General features: G+C 49.0%; 1 protein-coding gene across 1 annotated transcript in view; it reads left to right on the forward strand.

The window, feature by feature from the left end:
- Positions 1-20,238, forward strand: part of SLC23A3 (solute carrier family 23 member 3) — a 412,559-nt gene that overhangs the window by 69,428 nt on the left and 322,893 nt on the right. The window lies entirely within an intron of this gene.

The raw sequence follows: 20,238 nt of genomic DNA on the forward strand, positions 1-20,238 counted from the left end.
TGTTTTGGCGCAGGGCAGCGGAGCAATGTTCCTTGCAACGCTCTCCAGCACTCAAACATCTTATATGTGGACCCAAGTGTTTGCACCAATTTTAAGACAAGCCATTTTCCGGTCTTAAAAAACTGCCTATAACTTAATTTAGCAGCAGTTTTGGGGGGGTTATAGCCGTACGTAAATTTCATTGTACATATCGGGGAGTGGGGTTAGCGGCAGTTTTTGCATGGGAACGCCCACCTTGCATCTCATTTTCGTTAAGTTCCGCTAACAGAAGTGCCGATCTTGAAAATTAACGTTCACGCTGGAAAAGTGCTGCTAACAGCAGTTAGTGGTAACTTGTAAATACGGTGATTTAAAAAAAAGCAGCCGTAACATCAAATAATTGACGCTACAGCTGCGTTAAGTTCTAGTAAATATGCCCCCGGATTGTTTGCACAGGTTTTCACAGAACAACTAGCAACCAGGTGGCACAATCAAAGGCACATTAGCTTACCCAGGTCATACAAAGGTAAGTCTCCAGAGTTGCCATATAACAGAGACACTCTGAGGACATCACCTGCCTACGACTACACAGACTGCCGGCTGAATTTTGAGTGTTGAATGTGAAACAGGAATGTTAGGGTTCGTGATATGTTTCACTTGTGTTTAATATAGTTAAAATATATCACTTTTCTAACATCTGGTCTTCAAATATCTCTTCAAAAACTCCACTTTCGAATAGACTACTTGTCCCAAACATAGAATAATAAAAAAAAAAACTGGGGATAATAAACAGAAAAAACAACCAAAAATAAATTTGCAAAGAAGGCACAAAAATAAAGAACGTGCTTATATTTGTTGCCACAAGGTGAGAATATGTTCTGCTACCGGAAGCCGGTGTAAGGATGTCTTCCTATGGAGTTTTGTTTCATGGACCTAGGATGGTTTGAGGAAATAGGGTATGAATTATTGCTATACATTAGGGTTTTCCTGTAAAGAATTACTATTAAAACATGCCAGTGTGCGCATGTTTCACAGACACACAGTATCCACAGGGCTAAAGAGGTGTGAAATCAACACACAAACACAAATCTAGTTCGTGCCAGTCGTGACTGCATGCATTCTCACTTTCGCACACTTATTGCATGCAAGTATGCTGAATGTGTGCAAATCACGCAGCCAGTGTGCACTGCCAGCAGAAGGTACACACATAGTGGTGCCCACGCGCTTCCTGGCAGTGTGATCACAGTAAAATGTTCAAATGCAGGATTCTAACACTTTTAACCGGACAGCATTACCACACTGCTTAGCACTGGCACTTTGCGGCAAGATTCTAACACTTCTAATGGGACAGCACTACCACACTGCTAAGCACTGGCACTTCTCGGCAAGATTCTAACACTTCTAATGGGACAGCACTACCACACTGCTTAGCACTGGCACTTGGCGGCAAGATTCTAACACTTCTAATGGGACAGCACTACCACACTGCTAAGCACTGGCACTTCTCGGCAAGATTCTAACACTTCTAATGGGACAGCACTACCACACTGTGTAGCACTGGCACTTGGCGGCAAGATTCTAACACTTCTAATGGGACCGCACTACCACCCTGCTTAGCACTGGCACTTGACGGCAAGATTCTAACACTTCTAATGGGACCGCACTACCACCCTGCTTAGCACTGGCACTTGACGGCAAGATTCTAACACTTCTAATGGGACAGCACTACCACACTGCTAAGCACTGGCACTTCTCGGCAAGATTCTAACACTTCTAATGGGACAGCACTACCACACTGTGTAGCACTGGCACTTGTCGGTAAGATTCTAACACTTCTAATGGGACAGCACTACCACCCTGCTTAGCACTGGCACTTGGCGGCAAGATTCTAACACTTCTAATGGGACCGCACTACCACCCTGCTTAGCACTGGCACTTGACGGCAAGATTCTAACACTTCTAATGGGACCGCACTACCACCCTGCTTAGCACTGGCACTTGGCGGCAAGATTCTAACACTTCTAATGGGACCGCACTACCACCCTGCTTAGCACTGGCACTTGACGGCAAGATTCTAACACTTCTAATGGGACGGCACTACCACACTGCTAAGCACTGGCACTTCTCGGCAAGATTCTAACACTTCTAATGGGACAGCACTACCACACTGCTTAGCACTGGCACTTGTCGGTAAGGTTCTAACACTTCTAATGGGACAGCACTACCACCCTGCTTAGCACTGGCACTTGACGGCAAGATTCTAACACTTCTAATGGGACAGCACTACCACACTGCTAAGCACTGGCACTTCTCGGCAAGATTCTAACACTTCTAATGGGACAGCACTACCACACTGTGTAGCACTGGCACTTGTCGGTAAGATTCTAACACTTCTAATGGGACAGCACTACCACCCTGCTTAGCACTGGCACTTGTCGGTAAGATTCTAACACTTCTAATGGGACAGCACTACCACACTGCTTAGCACTGGCACTTGACGGCAAGATTCTAACACTTCTAATGGGACAGCACTACCACACTGCTAAGCACTGGCACTTCTCGGCAAGATTCTAACACTTCTAATGGGACAGCACTACCACACTGCTTAGCACTGGCACTTCTCGGCAAGATTCTAACACTTCTAATGGGACAGCACTACCACACTGTGTAGCACTGGCACTTGTCGGTAAGATTCTAACACTTCTAATGGGACAGCACTACCACCCTGCTTAGCACTGGCACTTGACGGCAAGATTCTAACACTTCTAATGGGACAGCACTACCACACTGCTAAGCACTGGCACTTCTCGGCAAGATTCTAACACTTCTAATGGGACAGCACTACCACACTGTGTAGCACTGGCACTTGTCGGTAAGATTCTAATACTTCTAATGGGACCGCACTACCACCCTGCTTAGCACTGGCACTTGACGGCAAGATTCTAACACTTCTAATGGGACAGCACTACCACACTGCTAAGCACTGGCACTTCTCGGCAAGATTCTAACACTTCTAATGGGACAGCACTACCACACTGCTAAGCACTGGCACTTCTCGGCAAGATTCTAACACTTCTAATGGGACCGCACTACCACACTGTGTAGCACTGGCACTTGTCGGTAAGATTCTAACACTTCTAATGGGACAGCACTACCACCCTGGTTAGCACTGGCACTTGTCGGTAAGATTCTAACACTTCTAATGGGACAGCACTACCACACTGCTTAGCACTGGCACTTGACGGCAACATTCTAACACTTCTAATGGGACAGCACTACCACACTGCTAAGCACTGGCACTTCTCGGCAAGATTCTAACACTTCTAATGGGACAGCACTACCACACTGCTTAGCACTGGCACTTCTCGGCAAGATTCTAACACTTCTAATGGGACAGCACTACCACACTGTGTAGCACTGGCACTTGTCGGTAAGATTCTAACACTTCTAATGGGACAGCACTACCACCCTGCTTAGCACTGGCACTTGACGGCAAGATTCTAACACTTCTAATGGGACAGCACTACCACACTGCTAAGCACTGGCACTTCTCGGCAAGATTCTAACACTTCTAATGGGACAGCACTACCACACTGTGTAGCACTGGCACTTGTCGGTAAGATTCTAACACTTCTAATGGGACAGCACTACCACCCTGCTTAGCACTGGCACTTGACGGCAAGATTCTAACACTTCTAATGGGACAGCACTACCACACTGCTAAGCACTGGCACTTCTCGGCAAGATTCTAACACTTCTAATGGGACAGCACTACCACACTGCTAAGCACTGGCACTTCTCGGCAAGATTCTAACACTTCTAATGGGACCGCACTACCACACTGTGTAGCACTGGCACTTGTCGGTAAGATTCTAACACTTCTAATGGGACAGCACTACCACCCTGCTTAGCACTGGCACTTGTCGGTAAGATTCTAACACTTCTAATGGGACAGCACTACCACACTGCTAAGCACTGGCACTTCTCGGCAAGATTCTAACACTTCTAATGGGACAGCACTACCACACTGTGTAGCACTGGCACTTGTCGGTAAGATTCTAACACTTCTAATGGGACCGCACTACCACCCTGCTTAGCACTGGCACTTGACGGCAAGATTCTAACACTTCTAATGGGACAGCACTACCACACTGCTAAGCACTGGCACTTCTCGGCAAGATTCTAACACTTCTAATGGGACAGCACTACCACACTGCTAAGCACTGGCACTTCTCGGCAAGATTCTAACACTTCTAATGGGACCGCACTACCACACTGTGTAGCACTGGCACTTGTCGGTAAGATTCTAACACTTCTAATGGGACAGCACTACCACCCTGCTTAGCACTGGCACTTGTCGGTAAGATTCTAACACTTCTAATGGGACAGCACTACCACACTGCTTAACACTGGCACTTGACGGCAAGATTCTAACACTTCTAATGGGACAGCACTACCACACTGCTAAGCACTGGCACTTCTCGGCAAGATTCTAACACTTCTAATGGGACAGCACTACCACACTGCTTAGCACTGGCACTTCTCGGCAAGATTCTAACACTTCTAATGGGACAGCACTACCACACTGTGTAGCACTGGCACTTGTCGGTAAGATTCTAACACTTCTAATGGGACAGCACTACCACCCTGCTTAGCACTGGCACTTGACGGCAAGATTCTAACACTTCTAATGGGACAGCACTACCACACTGCTAAGCACTGGCACTTCTCGGCAAGATTCTAACACTTCTAATGGGACAGCACTACCACACTGTGTATCACTGGCACTTGTCGGTAAGATTCTAACACTTCTAATGGGACAGCACTACCACCCTGCTTAGCACTGGCACTTGACGGCAAGATTCTAACACTTCTAATGGGACAGCACTACCACACTGCTAAGCACTGGCACTTCTCGGCAAGATTCTAACACTTCTAATGGGACAGCACTACCACACTGCTAAGCACTGGCACTTCTCGGCAAGATTCTAACACTTCTAATGGGACCGCACTACCACACTGTGTAGCACTGGCACTTGTCGGTAAGATTCTAACACTTCTAATGGGACAGCACTACCACCCTGCTTAGCACTGGCACTTGACGGCAAGATTCTAACACTTCTAATGGGACAGCACTACCACACTGCTAAGCACTGGCACTTCTCGGCAAGATTCTAACACTTCTAATGGGACAGCACTACCACACTGCTAAGCACTGGCACTTCTCGGCAAGATTCTAACACTTCTAATGGGACCGCACTACCACACTGTGTAGCACTGGCACTTGTCGGTAAGATTCTAACACTTCTAATGGGACAGCACTACCACCCTGCTTAGCACTGGCACTTGTCGGTAAGATTCTAACACTTCTAATGGGACAGCACTACCACACTGCTAAGCACTGGCACTTCTCGGCAAGATTCTAACACTTCTAATGGGACAGCACTACCACACTGTGTAGCACTGGCACTTGTCGGTAAGATTCTAACACTTCTAATGGGACAGCACTACCACCCTGCTTAGCACTGGCACTTGATGGCAAGATTCTAACACTTCTAATGGGACAGCACTACCACACTGCTAAGCACTGGCACTTGACGGCAAGATTCTAACACTTCTAATGGGACAGCACTACCACACTGCTAAGCACTGGCACTTCTCGGCAAGATTCTAACACTTCTAATGGGACCGCACTACCACACTGTGTAGCACTGGCACTTGTCGGTAAGATTCTAACACTTCTAATGGGACAGCACTACCACCCTGCTTAGCACTGGCACTTGTCGGTAAGATTCTAACACTTCTAATGGGACAGCACTACCACACTGCTTAACACTGGCACTTGACGGCAAGATTCTAACACTTCTAATGGGACAGCACTACCACACTGCTTAGCACTGGCACTTCGCAGCAAGATTCTAACACTGTTTGTACTGTATTTTAATTTTTGTTCCGTGTTGCCCTCCTTCCTTGTTATCCGCCTACCTCGACGCCCCCCGCCCTCCCTTCCCGCCACCGCCGCTTGTCCCCGCCCCTTTTTGCCTTCTGTAACCCTCCCCGCTCCCGCCTCCCAGCTGCTCCGCCCACCCGCGCACTTCGCCTTAAATGGCGACCGTGCGAACGCGCAGCGGTCACGCGCAGCGGGCGCGCCGTTTGTGCGCCGAAGGCGCGCCAAAGGTAAGCCCGTCTGCGCCCGTCCGCGACCGGATCGCGACCAGCGCCAGGACCCCTGGACCTCGAAGACCCCGACCTACCCGCCTGACGTACTCAGCCGCCACCCTCATCGCTCTCAACACCGGCCGACTCCCAGAATGCCACCAAGCCACTCCAAGACGCACCCACGGACCCTTCAGCTGCCACGCCTGCAAGTTCTCCTGCATCCGGACCAGCCCCGCACCAGCACCCGCCAAGTCGAACTCCAGCAGCACCCACCTCAAGTGCATCCTGCTCAACACCCGCTCCGTCCACAGACACGCCATCGAACTCTGGAACCTCCTAGACGCCACAGCCCCTGACGTTGCCTTCCTCACGGAGACCTGGATGAACGCCTCTTCAGCTCCCGACATCGCCATCGCTATCCCAGAGGGCTACAAGATCGTCCGGAGGGACCGAAACGCCAACCAGATGGGAGGAGGCATCGCCATCATCCACAGGAACACCTTCCGTCTCACGACCAGCACCGACAACACCCTGACCAGCGCCGAACACCTGCATTTCCAGATCCACACCAACCCGAACACCACCCTCAGAGGCACCCTGATCTACCGACCCCCTGGACCACGCACGCAATTCAGCGAGGACATCGCCGACTTCGTCAGCCCGCATGCCCTCCCCTCCGCTGACTACATCCTCCTGGGAGACCTCAACTTCCATCTGGAGAACAACAACGACCACAACACCAGCACCCTGCTCGACAACCTCGCCAACCTGGGACTCAAGCAACTGGTGTCCACCCCCACCCACCTCGCCGGACACACACTCGACGCCGTCTTCTCATCCAGCACAGACATCGACTTCAGCCACGCCACAGAGCTTCAATGGACGGACCACAGCTGCGTCCACTTCACCTTCAAGAGAACGACGACCCACCAACACCAGCAACAGACCGCCCGCAGAAGCTGGAACAAGATCACAGCAGACCAGCTCGCCACCTCCCTGAGCCAACACCCTCCTGCCAGCTCAGCGAACCCCAGCCAGGCCGCCGACAACCTCACGAAGTGGATCAGCAACTGCACGGACGAACTCGCCCCGCTGAGGACCCCGCCTAGCAGACCCGGCAGCAAGAAGGCCCCATGGTTCACCGACGAACTCAAGAGCTCCAAGAAGAACTGCCGAGCCCTCGAGAAAGTCTGGAAAAGGGAACCGACACCGGACAACAGGACCTCCTACAAACTTGCCACCCGGAAACACCACCAGCTGATCCGCGCCGCCAAGAAAACAGCATTCAAGGACCGGTTGGACAACAACGCACACAACTGCAAGGAACTCTTCAACATCGTGAAAGAGCTTTCCAACCCCAGCGCAGGAAACAACGACATCACCCCATCGCAAGACCTCTGCAACTCCCTCGCCTCATACTTCCACAACAAGATCACGGACATACACAGCAGTTTCAACAACCAACCAACGCACACCACGACCGACCAGCCACCCCCCCCCACCACCACCCTCCACGCCTGGACCCCGATCAGCACCGAAGACACCATCCGCACGATGAACTCCATCCACTCCGGATCACCGACCGACCCCTGCCCTCACCACGTCTTCAACAAGGCCGACGCTGTCATCGCACCCCACCTGCGAGACATCATCAACACCTCCTTCGACACCGCCATCTTCCCTGAAAGCTGGAAACACGCCGAACTCAGTGCTCTACTCAAGAAACCAACAGCGGACCCCACCGACCTCAAGAATTACCGCCCCATCTCGCTTCTCCCGTTTCCAGCCAAAGTCATCGAGAAGACCGTCAACAAGCAGATGGCCGCCTTCCTCGAGACGAACGGATCCCTCGACCCCTCACAGTCCGGCTTCCGAGCCAAACACAGCACCGAGACCGCCCTCATCGCCGCCACCGATGACATCCGAGCCCTGATGGACAATGGAGAAACAGCGGCCCTCATCCTCCTAGACCTCTCCGCGGCATTCGACACGGTCTGCCACCGCACCCTAGTACGGCGCCTCAGCAACATCGGAATCCAGGACAAGGCGCTGGAATGGATCATCTCCTTCCTCGACGGAAGAACACAGAGAGTCCGCCTACCACCGTACAAGTCAGAGGCCTCTGAAGTCATCTGCGGCGTCCCCCAAGGATCATCCCTGAGCCCCACCCTCTTCAACGTCTACATGAGCCCCCTCGCGGCCATCGTACGCAAACACCACCTCAGCATAATCTCCTACGCCGACGACACCCAGCTGATCCTCTCCCTGACCAACGACCCCGCCGCCGCCAGAGCCAACCTGCACGAAGGGATGAAAGAGGTAGCCGAGTGGATGACGACCAGCCGCCTGAAACTGAACTCGGACAAGACGGAGGTCCTCATCCTGGGCTCCTCACCCTCCGCCTGGGACGACTCCTGGTGGCCTCCCGCCCTGGGCACCGCACCCAAACCGACAGACCATGCACGAAACCTGGGCTTCATCCTGGACTCCTCCCTCTCCATGACCAGGCAAGTCAACAGCGTCTCCTCGGCGTGCTTCAACATCCTACGCATGCTACGGAAGATCTTCTGGTGGATCCCCACAGAGACCAGGAAGACCGTCACCCAGGCCCTCGTCACCAGCCGACTGGACTACGGCAACGCCATCTACGCCGGGACCACCGTCAAGCTCCAGAAGAGACTCCAGCGGATCCAAAACGCCTCAGCCAGACTCATCCTCGACATCCCACGATCCAGCCACATCTCCGGACATCTGAGAGACCTTCACTGGCTCCCCGTCAACAAGAGAATCACCTTCCGCCTCCTCACCCACGCACACAAAGCCCTACACGACCAAGGCCCGAGCTACCTCAACAGCCGAGTCAACTTCTACGCTCCCCAACGCCACCTCCGATCAGCCAACCACGCCCTCGCCGCCGTCCCCCGCATCCGAAGAGCGACTACAGGAGGAAGGTCCTTCTCCTACCTGGCCGCCAAGACCTGGAACTCCCTCCCGTCCGACCTGCGCCTGACCCAAGACCACCTCTCCTTCAGGAAGAAGCTGAAGACCTGGCTGTTCGAGCAGTAGCGGCACCCCCCCCCCCCAGCGCCTTGAGACCCTACGGGTATGTAGCGCGCTTTATAAGTGTCACTGATTGATTGATTGATTAACACTTCTAAATGGACAGCCAATCCTAGCTTCGGGCAAGCAGCCAGTTGCATTATGGGAGCTGCACACCAATACACATTTTATATGTCAGTAACAGCGTAAGAGGACCGGCTTCGCCTCCACTATCCAGATGACCATTGTTTGGAAGGATAGCCCGCAGGTATGGCGCTACCGGCAATGTTAAAGATTGCACTTATATTCCCTTCGCAGCGGAGTGAGTTCTGAAAGGGGTATTTTCTAGGGTTGGGTGGTAAACTCCGCTCCTCTTCCTCCTACAGAAAAACTCCGCCAGCTGCCGCATGGTGTAGGTTTTTTCCCGCGTGGCTCGTCAACGGTTAGTTGACAAGTGCGGGCTAGGAATGAACGCGTCAGACCGCCTCCCGGAGAGATGTCTCAATGTGGGCGGCGGCGGAGGTCGCTTCTGCTTGTAATGAGAAGCTGCTGCTCGCGTGGTGACAGCTACAGCTGGAGTAGGGGCAGAAAGAAGAAGTGCGCTCTGGGCACCCCGTGGTGCCATCTGTGCTGATTTCACAGCGTGGGACGAGCTCCTGGTGATAGAAATCCGCAAGGGCAGCGCAACGCACCGCAACTCTGCCGCTCACGGAACTCCGCGGAATCTTGCAGAGGGTTTAGGTAACTGCCGGATTCCGCAGAGTCAAGCTGCACAAGGTCTGACTCTGGCCACCCCCTGTATTGCCTCAAGAAGTGTGGCAAATGCAGGATAGCTTGTAGCAGTGGGCTGCCGACATGTGCATTCCTGGACAGTGCATTTGTAAAAGTAAGAAAAAGTACAGTGGGAAGCATGTGTTCAATGGAAGGACATGGCCAGTGGCCAGTGTCTGGCAGCTGTACTTGGTCCAAGGTCCAAGTGACGGCATGGACAGCAAAAGCACAGCAGAAAGGGAAAGCAGACAACGTGCTGGTCAATAAGAAGCTAGTAAATTAGAGAGACGTTGGCATCCACGAATGGTAAGTTAAGGTAAGTAAGGGGCAGGTTCTAAACCTCTTTTAAAATTTTGTTTTTTAAATACAAGAGACTTCACAAGCTATGCAGGTGAAGACTAAAAAGGGTCAGAGGAATGTACACACCACAGTGGTGAAAAGGCATATCACAAGTGTTCTTAATGTCATGTTGAAGATGGTGGCTGGTTTTCTGTCACCTGAATCCATGTGCTCTATACCCTAGAGCATACATTTAAGCTGCTAGATTTTCGGAACACATTTTAGGCTTTTGTTTCATTACTTAAGTCAGAGCCGGCTCAATGGTCTCCAATGATCCATCTAAGACCCCTGGCCGTCTGTGCGTCCTGCTGCTGGCTCCATCATTCCCAGAAGGGTAGCCTCACTCTTTAAAAAAAATATATATATATTTATTGAGTTTTAACAATAAACCGTTCATGCGATCATTCATAATGTGCCACTGCTACTGCGTGGCGAGCTCAGACAGGTATCACCCCCCCCCCCCTCATCCCTCACAGGCCAACGGACAGTAAGTCATTCATCACCAGGGTATGTTTGTTCCTTGAGGATGTTTCCATGTTATATACACCCGGGATAGGAGGGGAGGTCCACAATAGTTATGAGCACCTTATGATAGTCAGTTTTGGGGGTACCCTTAGTGGGCCTACTGTTGGTACGCCGCTGTCCTCACTCAAGTTTGTTTATCATTGCACCAGCGCAGTGCAGATCCTATCCCTGACTCTTCATTCATATTTGTACCTTCCTCATCAGTTGCCCCTTTAAATCCCTCCCTCCACTCTAGGGTGCATATATCTATACAGGGCTCAGTTCTTCATATGTTTCCATTAGTCCCTGTTGTGGCTGCTTAGGTTCTGAGTACAGTACATCCTATCTAAGATGTTTGCACCAAATTGTCTGCGGTGTGTCTGCACAGCTAGGAGGGTCTCTTGTCATTTTTTAGGTCTCACCTATCCAATTCCGCAAGAAATGGATAGGGGAGAATTTTAGTGGGCAAAATCGTTCTCAAACCAACGGCGGATTTCAAACAGTGCATGTGCTCGTGAACGCGCTTCTCCCCGAGCCGCCTGCCTCCTAGAGCTTCACTTCAAAGGGCTTCACTTCAAAGTCTCCGCCCACAGCATGCGCTGCTTCACTTCAAAGGGCTTCACTTCAAAGGCTCTGCCCACAGGGGGTGCTCAGCCTCAGGCATTTCTCCTCCCACGGCCGGCCGGCCGTACTTTCACTTTCACGGCCGCCAGGCCGTGTCTCGCATTTCTCCTCCCCCCTCCCCACAGCAATGCCAAGAGCTTGTTCTCTGCATGACTCTATACCAATTTTCCCTCTGATTCAAATCAACCTTCCTCTAACTTGCCTATCACGCTAAGTTTTAACTTTTTCCCCACTTCACCCTTACTTTCATTCTGATTCACCGGTGCATCTCCTACCTAAACAGGTCTCCTTCTTTCATTTCCCCAGCCTTGTCGGGCTCGCTCTTCCACAGGAAGCTAATCGCATAGTTATTTCTGCTCCTGGCAATTCCTGACTCTTAAACTTATATATTTTAAATTGATAGTGTTCTTGAACTGATATCTGGCGATATATAGATAATTTCTCGATCCACTCTCTGTTAGGACAGCCATGCAAGCTTAAATTTGTTTCTCTGTATGGTGTGACAACCCTAGATGTGCATTTTTGCAGTGCCAGGGACAAAATGCCTTCCGGCCATGTTTTGAGTGGGGAAAGAGGGAGTGGGAGACACTAATCAATATCATTTTAGATTTAGCAGGCTTCAGCTCTACATTGTTCATTCTCACCCGCCCATCAGCAGACAATGAATGCTCCCAAAAATGCGTACTTTGAAGTGTCAGAAGATGGTGTTACTTAACTAATTTAGATACACTTAAGAGAGATACTGAATAAGATGGGTGACGAATGCAAGTCCTTTCATTCATAGAGATATATGATGTGGGAGCGCACTGCTGATCAGAAAGGAATGCGATTCCTTTCCTTCACAAAGATATATGGGAGAGGGGGAGCACTGCTGTTTAGAAATTGGAAAGTTGTGCCGACTGCAAGCTCTGTCACTTCATGCTAAACGTATTCAGGACAGGTGCATTACATTGGTGGTTTGCAAAACACTCAATTTACCACTTTAAAGAATTCATAAAAACAAGTTCCTCGTGTGCAAGCAAAGCAACTGCAGATGGAGTGAAAACGGTTAAGCTGACTCAACGTGAGCAGTTGACAGATGGAACCAGACGGGCTCGTTTTAATCCCGGCTTTACAGAACAAAAGTGTGTGAGCCCAGGCAAATAAAGCCATCCACCTGTGACCCCGTTCTCCTGCTCAGGAGCATTCACAAATGATGCGCACACCAACACGAAGCGCGTGTTTGTGATAAAGCAATTGCTCCGTTGAGCCTAGATGCGCCTAGAAATGAACAGCTCCATTGCGCTATTATTACACAAGTTTCCAGATGTGCGGGTAAGTTACTGTGCACTCAATAAACAACACGCGCCGCAGGGGTTTTCTACTCTAAAAAATTAAAACCAGGGACACCTCGATATAAACAGTAAAGAACTATAAAAACAAATTCCTGACATCTATACGGTGCATTGTGTGATCTTGCTGTTACTGTTTAATTAATCTTTCCTTTCTTTCTGTGATATCTTCAACGGTCGATTGTTTGGTGTATTTTGTTTGGCTCTCCTGGAGCTGCCTTCGGCGAAACGCAGCGCTTTATAGGCAAAAATACAGACACACATGTAAACGGTTTAAAAATGAAAGCAACATCGTATCTCTCTGACCCCGACCCTTATGCAACCCACAGACTGTGTGGTCGGTGCTGTCAGAGTGCTGAACCATCATAAAGGAGATGTTGACATCTATATGATTCAACTGTGTGTTGCTGTTTGGTATAGCGCCAACAAAGCGCACGATGTTCCAGAGCAGAAGAGCAGAGTGCACTCTCGTGTTTTCCAGCAGGATGCACATAAATATTACTAGACTACTGGTTTGTATTTTGTAGAGCGTCAACGTGGTCATCAGAATATTTTGAGAATCTAGAGTGATAGAGGGAGCTAGGCTCGCCATGCTGTATTCCTACCCAGTAAAAGACACATTAATGCAGTTATTGGTGTTTTGCTTAGCGCCAACACACTGCCTTCCAGGCACTTCAGTGCGCTTAGATAGCGTGCAACGATTGATGAAATGCTAGGTACGTACCGCGATCTCGCTTGCGAAGCAGAGACACATTTCTTTAGTTAGCTGTGTATTAATGTATTCATTGGTATTCTGTGTAGTGCCGACATGTTGCGCCTATACACTTTATATCGGTTCGAATTGGGGGGGGGGGGGGGATAGCGCCAGCCTCGTGCTAATCTTTATGATAAATAGACAGGTCTTTTTTTTGGTATTTATTGGAGCTTGATATATATAGCTCCTTTACTCCACTTAGGGAGTCTGGAGAGGCGAAGGGTGAAATCTGGGCGCATCCCATCATTTGCATGCAAAAAGATATACGTATTTTACATTTAACCAGGGCCGACTTTTGAAATGTGTGTAGCGCTGGCATTTTGCCTTTCAGATACTTCAGTGAGCCTCATTTTCTTAGAGTAGACAGAGTCAACACATACACTGGGCATTCTTTTTAGGACTTTCTAAGTTACATGGCATCTGGCATCGACTTGAAAGCCAGCGCGTGCCCGGCCTCACTTCCTGCTCTCCCTCTTACAGCAATTAACTTTCATTCGCGCTGCCATCTGCTTTGCTTTTTTTTTCCTGCCTAAAGTTGGATCAGAGAGCAAAGAGGTGGTGAGTGTGGTGAGAAAGGTCTCCACTTGTGAATTAGGGGAGTGCACCCCTATCAAAGCTATTTGCTGCCCGTCAAGCATCCCTTCCAGCATTACATACCGGCCCTCTTGGTCTGTCTTGGAGTGTGTCCGCTGGAACAGAACCCTGGGTGGTGTGACCCAGATGTTCTATCCCCCGGTGTAATCAGAGTTTCTAGGCCCATCAGTGTGTTTCGCCAGTTTATCGAGTTCTGTGGTGATCATGGGGCATTTCTTGTAAGTATGCAAAGTGTATACCTCTGCGTTAAAAGTAAGCATAAATTCTTTAATGGTTGATGTGCGTGCCCCAGGCCTGAACATTCCAGGTGAGTATACTGTCGTAGGGTATACATCTCAGCACCACCTCAGTAGGCCTGGCCGGTCTACATATAGGGCCAGATGTGCATAGCTTTTTATAGGTCGCAAACTGCCCGATTTGCAGAATCAGGCCATTAGCAACCACAAAAAAGTATTTTTTTATGTACAAATGCCCATTTTCCAATTTGGTAACCTATTATTGAATCACAAAATGGATTTGCAATTCGGTATTAAGAAGGGCCGTGCTTAGGGCGTCCATTTCTAACAGTGACTCACAATGGTATGTGTGAATGTTTTGCGACCGAAATGTAGGCGCAAAACATTTGCATTTAATACCTACTTCAAGTAGGTGGTAACCCATTCGGGTTATTAAAAATATTTTTAAGAGCAGGCAGAGGTCCCACGGATCACTGCCTACTTTAAAAAAAAAACCTTTACATTTTTTTTCTGAAACGCGTCCCATTTTCCATTAAGGGAATTGCACTGCATTTTAAAAAAAACTAAAAAACATTGCTTTCCCATTGATTCCCCTCATGCCATGGGCAACAGGTTAAACCAACAATGATGTGCGGGTGTCCATCAGTTATCCATCAAGCCCGCTGTCATGAGGGTCAGTGGGCCATGCCTCATGGATAGCAAGTGAAAACACAACACTGGGTGTGGGCTTCCCACCCACAGTAGGTAAGGCCAAGCCTCTTGAATGCAACTAAACAACCTGAAATCCAGTACTGAGATCTCTCTTTATATGAGATTACCTGCGCGCAAAGATTTAAACTGAGTGCGGGACAGTGACGTAGTTCACAGATTAAATCTATTTTATTTATAAATCAATTATTTGAAAAGAATCAGTTGGTTCAAAGTTTACCAAATGTTCAACACAATTGCAAACACAAACAATACATGGACAACTATTCATAAAAATGACATATTTTTAAAATAGACATTACTAGAAAAACAATTCGTGAAAAAATTCATGAAAACACATCCTAACATACCAAGTTGATCAACAATTCACATTCATTCTCTCATGCACAGCACACACTCACAACTATATATACAATTATAATGTCACAAACTAATTCTTGGAATACAAATGAGTGAAAAATATATAACACCATAGACAACCGTTCTGGGAGAACAAATCAACTTATTTTTATAATTTCCACCGAATCTAGTTTGAATTTGGTGGTCTTATGGTGTGGTAGAATGGTCTACGCGTTTCGAACCCTTAATGGTTTAGGGGGTTCTCATCAGGACCTCATAGCTGTGAAAAGAAAAATGAGGGCTGGGTCAGATATCAAATTGGGTCTGTGTGGTGGTTCTAATCGCCTCAGCGCATTTACGCTTCCTACCTGGTGTGCGAAATCACTCTCTGAATAGCCACCCGGGCGTTGGCCAACTGTAAAACAAATTCAATGGGACAGTATATCAGCCTACCATCCAAAATTGCATTACTCCACTGCGAGTATTCAGTGAAAAAACCTCAATTCGTACTCACATGCACAACGCTTGGGGCCGTAGGGAATAATCTGTGGGTGAAAGGAAGATTACATGAGTTTGAGTTAGAGTTTAAAATATTTCTTAGGCGCACGTACACCGAGCGGTTTCATGGCGCTGTGAGGTACTACGAATTCCTGAGGGGCAGAAGAACGGGGTCACCTAAAGGGCAGTTAAGAAGGGAAGGCTTGGGTAAAGAGAAAAGTTTTGAGTGCCTTGCGAAAGAGTGAGTACTGGGTGCAAGATCTCAAATGGGCCGGGAGGGAGTTCCAAAATGCAGGAGCAAGTGTGGAAAATTCGGAACCTCCCCATTTTTTTCTTCTAAAACGGGGAACATGAGCCGCCAAGAGGGGTTTGCCAGGGTATATAAGATTCAGGTATGGCAAAACTCAGGTCAGACCTGAGTTTTGCCGTACCTGAATCTTCCCCTATAGAGAACTGACGATCAATTCAATCAAGTAAGCAAAACCGCTGGCCAAGCTTAATAAGATTTTATACCCTGGCAAACCCCTCTTGGCGGCTCATGTAATCTTCCTTTCACCCACAGATTATTCACTAACACTTCTAATGGGACAGCACTACCACACTGCTTAGCACTGGCACTTCGCAGCAAGATTCTAACACTTCTAATGGGACAGCACTACCACACTGCTTAGCGCTGGCACTTGGCGGCAAGATTCTAACACTTCTAATGGGACAGCACTACCACACTGCTTAGTGCTGGCACTTCGCAGCAAGATTCTAACACTTCTAATGGGACAGCACTACCACACTGCTTAGCGCTGGCACTTGGCGGCAAGATTCTAACACTTCTAATGGGACAGCACTACCACACTGCTTAGCGCTGGCACTTGGCGGCAAGATTCTAACACTTCTAATGGGACAGCACTACCACACTGTGTAGCACTGGCACTTCGCGGCAAGATTCTAACACTTCTAATGGGACAGCACTACCACACTGCTTAGTGCTGGCACTTCGCAGCAAGATTCTAACACTTCTAATGGGACAGCACTACCACACTGCTTGGCGCTGGCACTTCGCGGCAAGATTCTAACACTTCTAATGGGACAGCACTACCACACTGTGTAGCACTGGCACTTCGCAGCAAGATTCTAACACTTCTAATGGGACAGCACTACCACACTGCTTGGCGCTGGCACTTCGCGGCAAGATTCTAACACTTCTAATGGGACAGCACTACCACACTGCTTAGTGCTGGCACTTCGCAGCAAGATTCTAACACTTCTAATGGGACAGCACTACCACACTGCTTGGCGCTGGCACTTCGCGGCAAGATTCTAACACTTCTAATGGGACAGCACTACCACACTGTGTAGCACTGGCACTTCGCAGCAAGATTCTAACACTTCTAATGGGACAGCACTACCACACTGCTTAGTGCTGGCACTTCGCAGCAAGATTCTAACACTTCTAATGGGACAGCACTACCACACTGCTTAGCGCTGGCACTTTGCAGCAAGATTCTAACACTTCTAATGGGACAACACTACCACACTTCTTAGCGCTGGCACTTGGCGGCAAGATTCTAACACTTCTAATGGGACAGCACTACCACCCTGCTTAGCACTGGCACTTGACGGCAAGATTCTAACACTTCTAATGGGACAGCACTACCACCCTGCTTAGCGCTGGCACTTGGTGGCAAGATTCTAACACTTCTAATGGGACTGCACTACCACACTGCTTAGCGCTGGCACTTGGCGGCAAGATTCTAACACTTCTAATGGGACAGCACTACCACACTGTGTAGCACTGTCACTTGGCGGCAAAATTCTAACACTTCTAATGGGACAGCACTACCACACTGCTTAGCGCTGGCACTTGGTGGCAAGATTCTAACACTTCTAATGGGACAGCACTACCACACTGCTAAGCGCTGGCACTTGGCGGCAAGATTCTAACACTTCTAATGGGACAGCACTACCACCCTGCTTAGCGCTGGCACTTGGCGGCAAGATTCTAACACTTCTAATGGGACAGCACTACCACCCTGCTTAGCACTGGCACTTCGCAGCAAGATTCTAACACTTCTAAATGGACAGCCAATCCTAGCTTCGGGCAAGCAGCCAGTTGCATTATGGGAGCTGCACACCAATACACATTTTATATGTCAGTAACAGCGTAAGAGGACCGGCTTCGCCTCCACTATCCAGATGACCATTGTTTGGAAGGATAGCCCGCAGGTATGGCGCTACCGACAATTTTAAAGATTGCACTTATATTCCCTTTGCAGCGGAGTGAGTTCTGAAAGGGGTATTTTCTAGGGTTGGGTGGTAAACTCCGCTCATCTTCCTTCTCCAGAAAAACTCCACCAGCTGCCGCATGGTGTAGGTTTTTCCCCGCGTGGCTCGTCAACGGTGAGTTGACAAGTGCGGGCGAGGAGTGAAAGCGTCAGACCGCCTCCCGGAGAGATGTCTCAATGTGGGCGGCGGCGGAGGTCGCTTCTGCTTGTAATGAGAAGCTGCTGCTCGCGTTGTGACAGGTACAGCTGGAGACGGGGCAGAAAGAAGCAGTGCTCTCTGGTGCACCACGTGGTGCCATCTGTGCTGATTTCACAGCGTGGGACGAGCTCCTGGTGATAGAAATCCGCAAGGGCAGTGCAACGCTCTGCAACGCTGCCACTCACGGAACTCCGCGGAATCTTGCAGGGTAACTCTGCAGGATTCCGCAGAGTCAAGCTGCACAAGGTCTGGCCATCCCCTGTATTGCCTCAAGAAGTGTGGCAAATGCAGGATAGCTTGTAGTCGTGGGCTGCCGACATGTGCATTCCTGGACAGTGCATTTTCTAAAGTAAAAAAAGGTACAGTGGGAAGCATGTGTTCAGTGGAAGGACATGGCCAGTGGCCAGTGTCCGGCAGCTGTACTTGGTCCAAGGTCCAAGTGACGGCATGGACAGCAAAAGCACAGCAGAAAGGGAAAGCACCCACAGATTATTCACTACGGCCCCAAGCGTTGTGCATGTGAGTACGAATTGAGGTTTTTTCACTGAATACTCGCAGTGGAGTAATGCAGTTGTGGATGGTAGGCTGATATACTGTCCCATTGAATTTGTCTTACAGTTGGCCAACGCCCGGGTGGCTATTCAGAGAGTGATTTCGCACACCAGGTAGGAAGCGTAAATGCGCTGAGGCGATTAGAACCACCACACAGACCCAATTTGATATCTGACCCAGCCCTCATTTTTCTTTTCACAGCTATGAGGTCCTGATGAGAACCCCCTAAACCATTAAGGGTTCGAAACGCGTAGACCATTCTACCACACCATAAGACCACCAAATTCAAACTAGATTCGGTGGAAATTATAAAAATAAGTTGATTTGTTCTCCCAGAACGGTTGTCTATGGTGTTATATATTTTTCACTCATTTGTATTCCAACAATTAGTTTGTGACATTATAATTGTATATATAGTTGTGAGTGTGTGCTGTGCATGAGAGAATGAATGTGAATTGTTGATCAACTTGATATGTTAGGATGTGTTTTCATGAATTTTTTCATGAATTGTTTTTCTAGTAATGTCTACTTTAAAAATATATCATTTTTATGAATAGTTGTCCCTGTATTGTTTGTGTTTGCAATTGTGTTGAGCATTTGGTAAACTTTGAACCAACTGATTCTTTTCAAATAATTGATTTATAAATAAAATAGATTTAATCTGTGAACTGCGTCCCTGTCCCGCACTCAGTTTAATTCTTTGCGCGCAGGTAATCTCATATAAAGAGAGATCTCAGTACTGGCTCTCAGGTTGTTTAGTTTCATGGATAGCAAGGCCTCCTCCAGTTCAGCGTTGTCTACATCCATGTGGTGCCCCTGATCTTCCCCTGACTTTGATGATTTATGGCTAGTGTGCCTTTCGATCTCCTACACTATAGTGATCCGCTCTTTAGCTGCTTCTTCTCGAGGGGGTCTTGCTTCACATCGCCTGCAGGGTCTTTCCTCTGAATCCAGGGCTGCTTGGCAGCAACTGACTCTCCGTGGGCCCGGCCTCAGGGGCTCCCTTGGCATCAAACCATGAGTGTGCTTCCTCCGGGATTTTAAAAAAGTGCGCCTTTCCTTAATCTGTGGCTTTGTGTCGAGCGAACCAAAGCAGGCTCCTTCAATGGAAAGCTGATGGTTTTCTTGACCCTAATTAAGAAGGGTGGAGTGACAGTCAGTGTGGTGCACAGGGCACTCTCGCTAAATCTGCCCCAGTTCCTAATCCCGTCTTCCTAAATACCAAGCATTCCATGAGGTATAACTGGGCGTGTCCTGTCTCCTGTCAGTGAAGGGAGGGGGACGCGAACCTAGAGACACGAGTCCTAATCCCCTCATCCTGACCACATGCTAA

Source organism: Lissotriton vulgaris, chromosome 2_1 (assembly GCF_964263255.1).
Source record: "Lissotriton vulgaris chromosome 2_1, aLisVul1.2, whole genome shotgun sequence".
NCBI classification, from domain to species: domain Eukaryota; kingdom Metazoa; phylum Chordata; class Amphibia; order Caudata; family Salamandridae; genus Lissotriton; species Lissotriton vulgaris.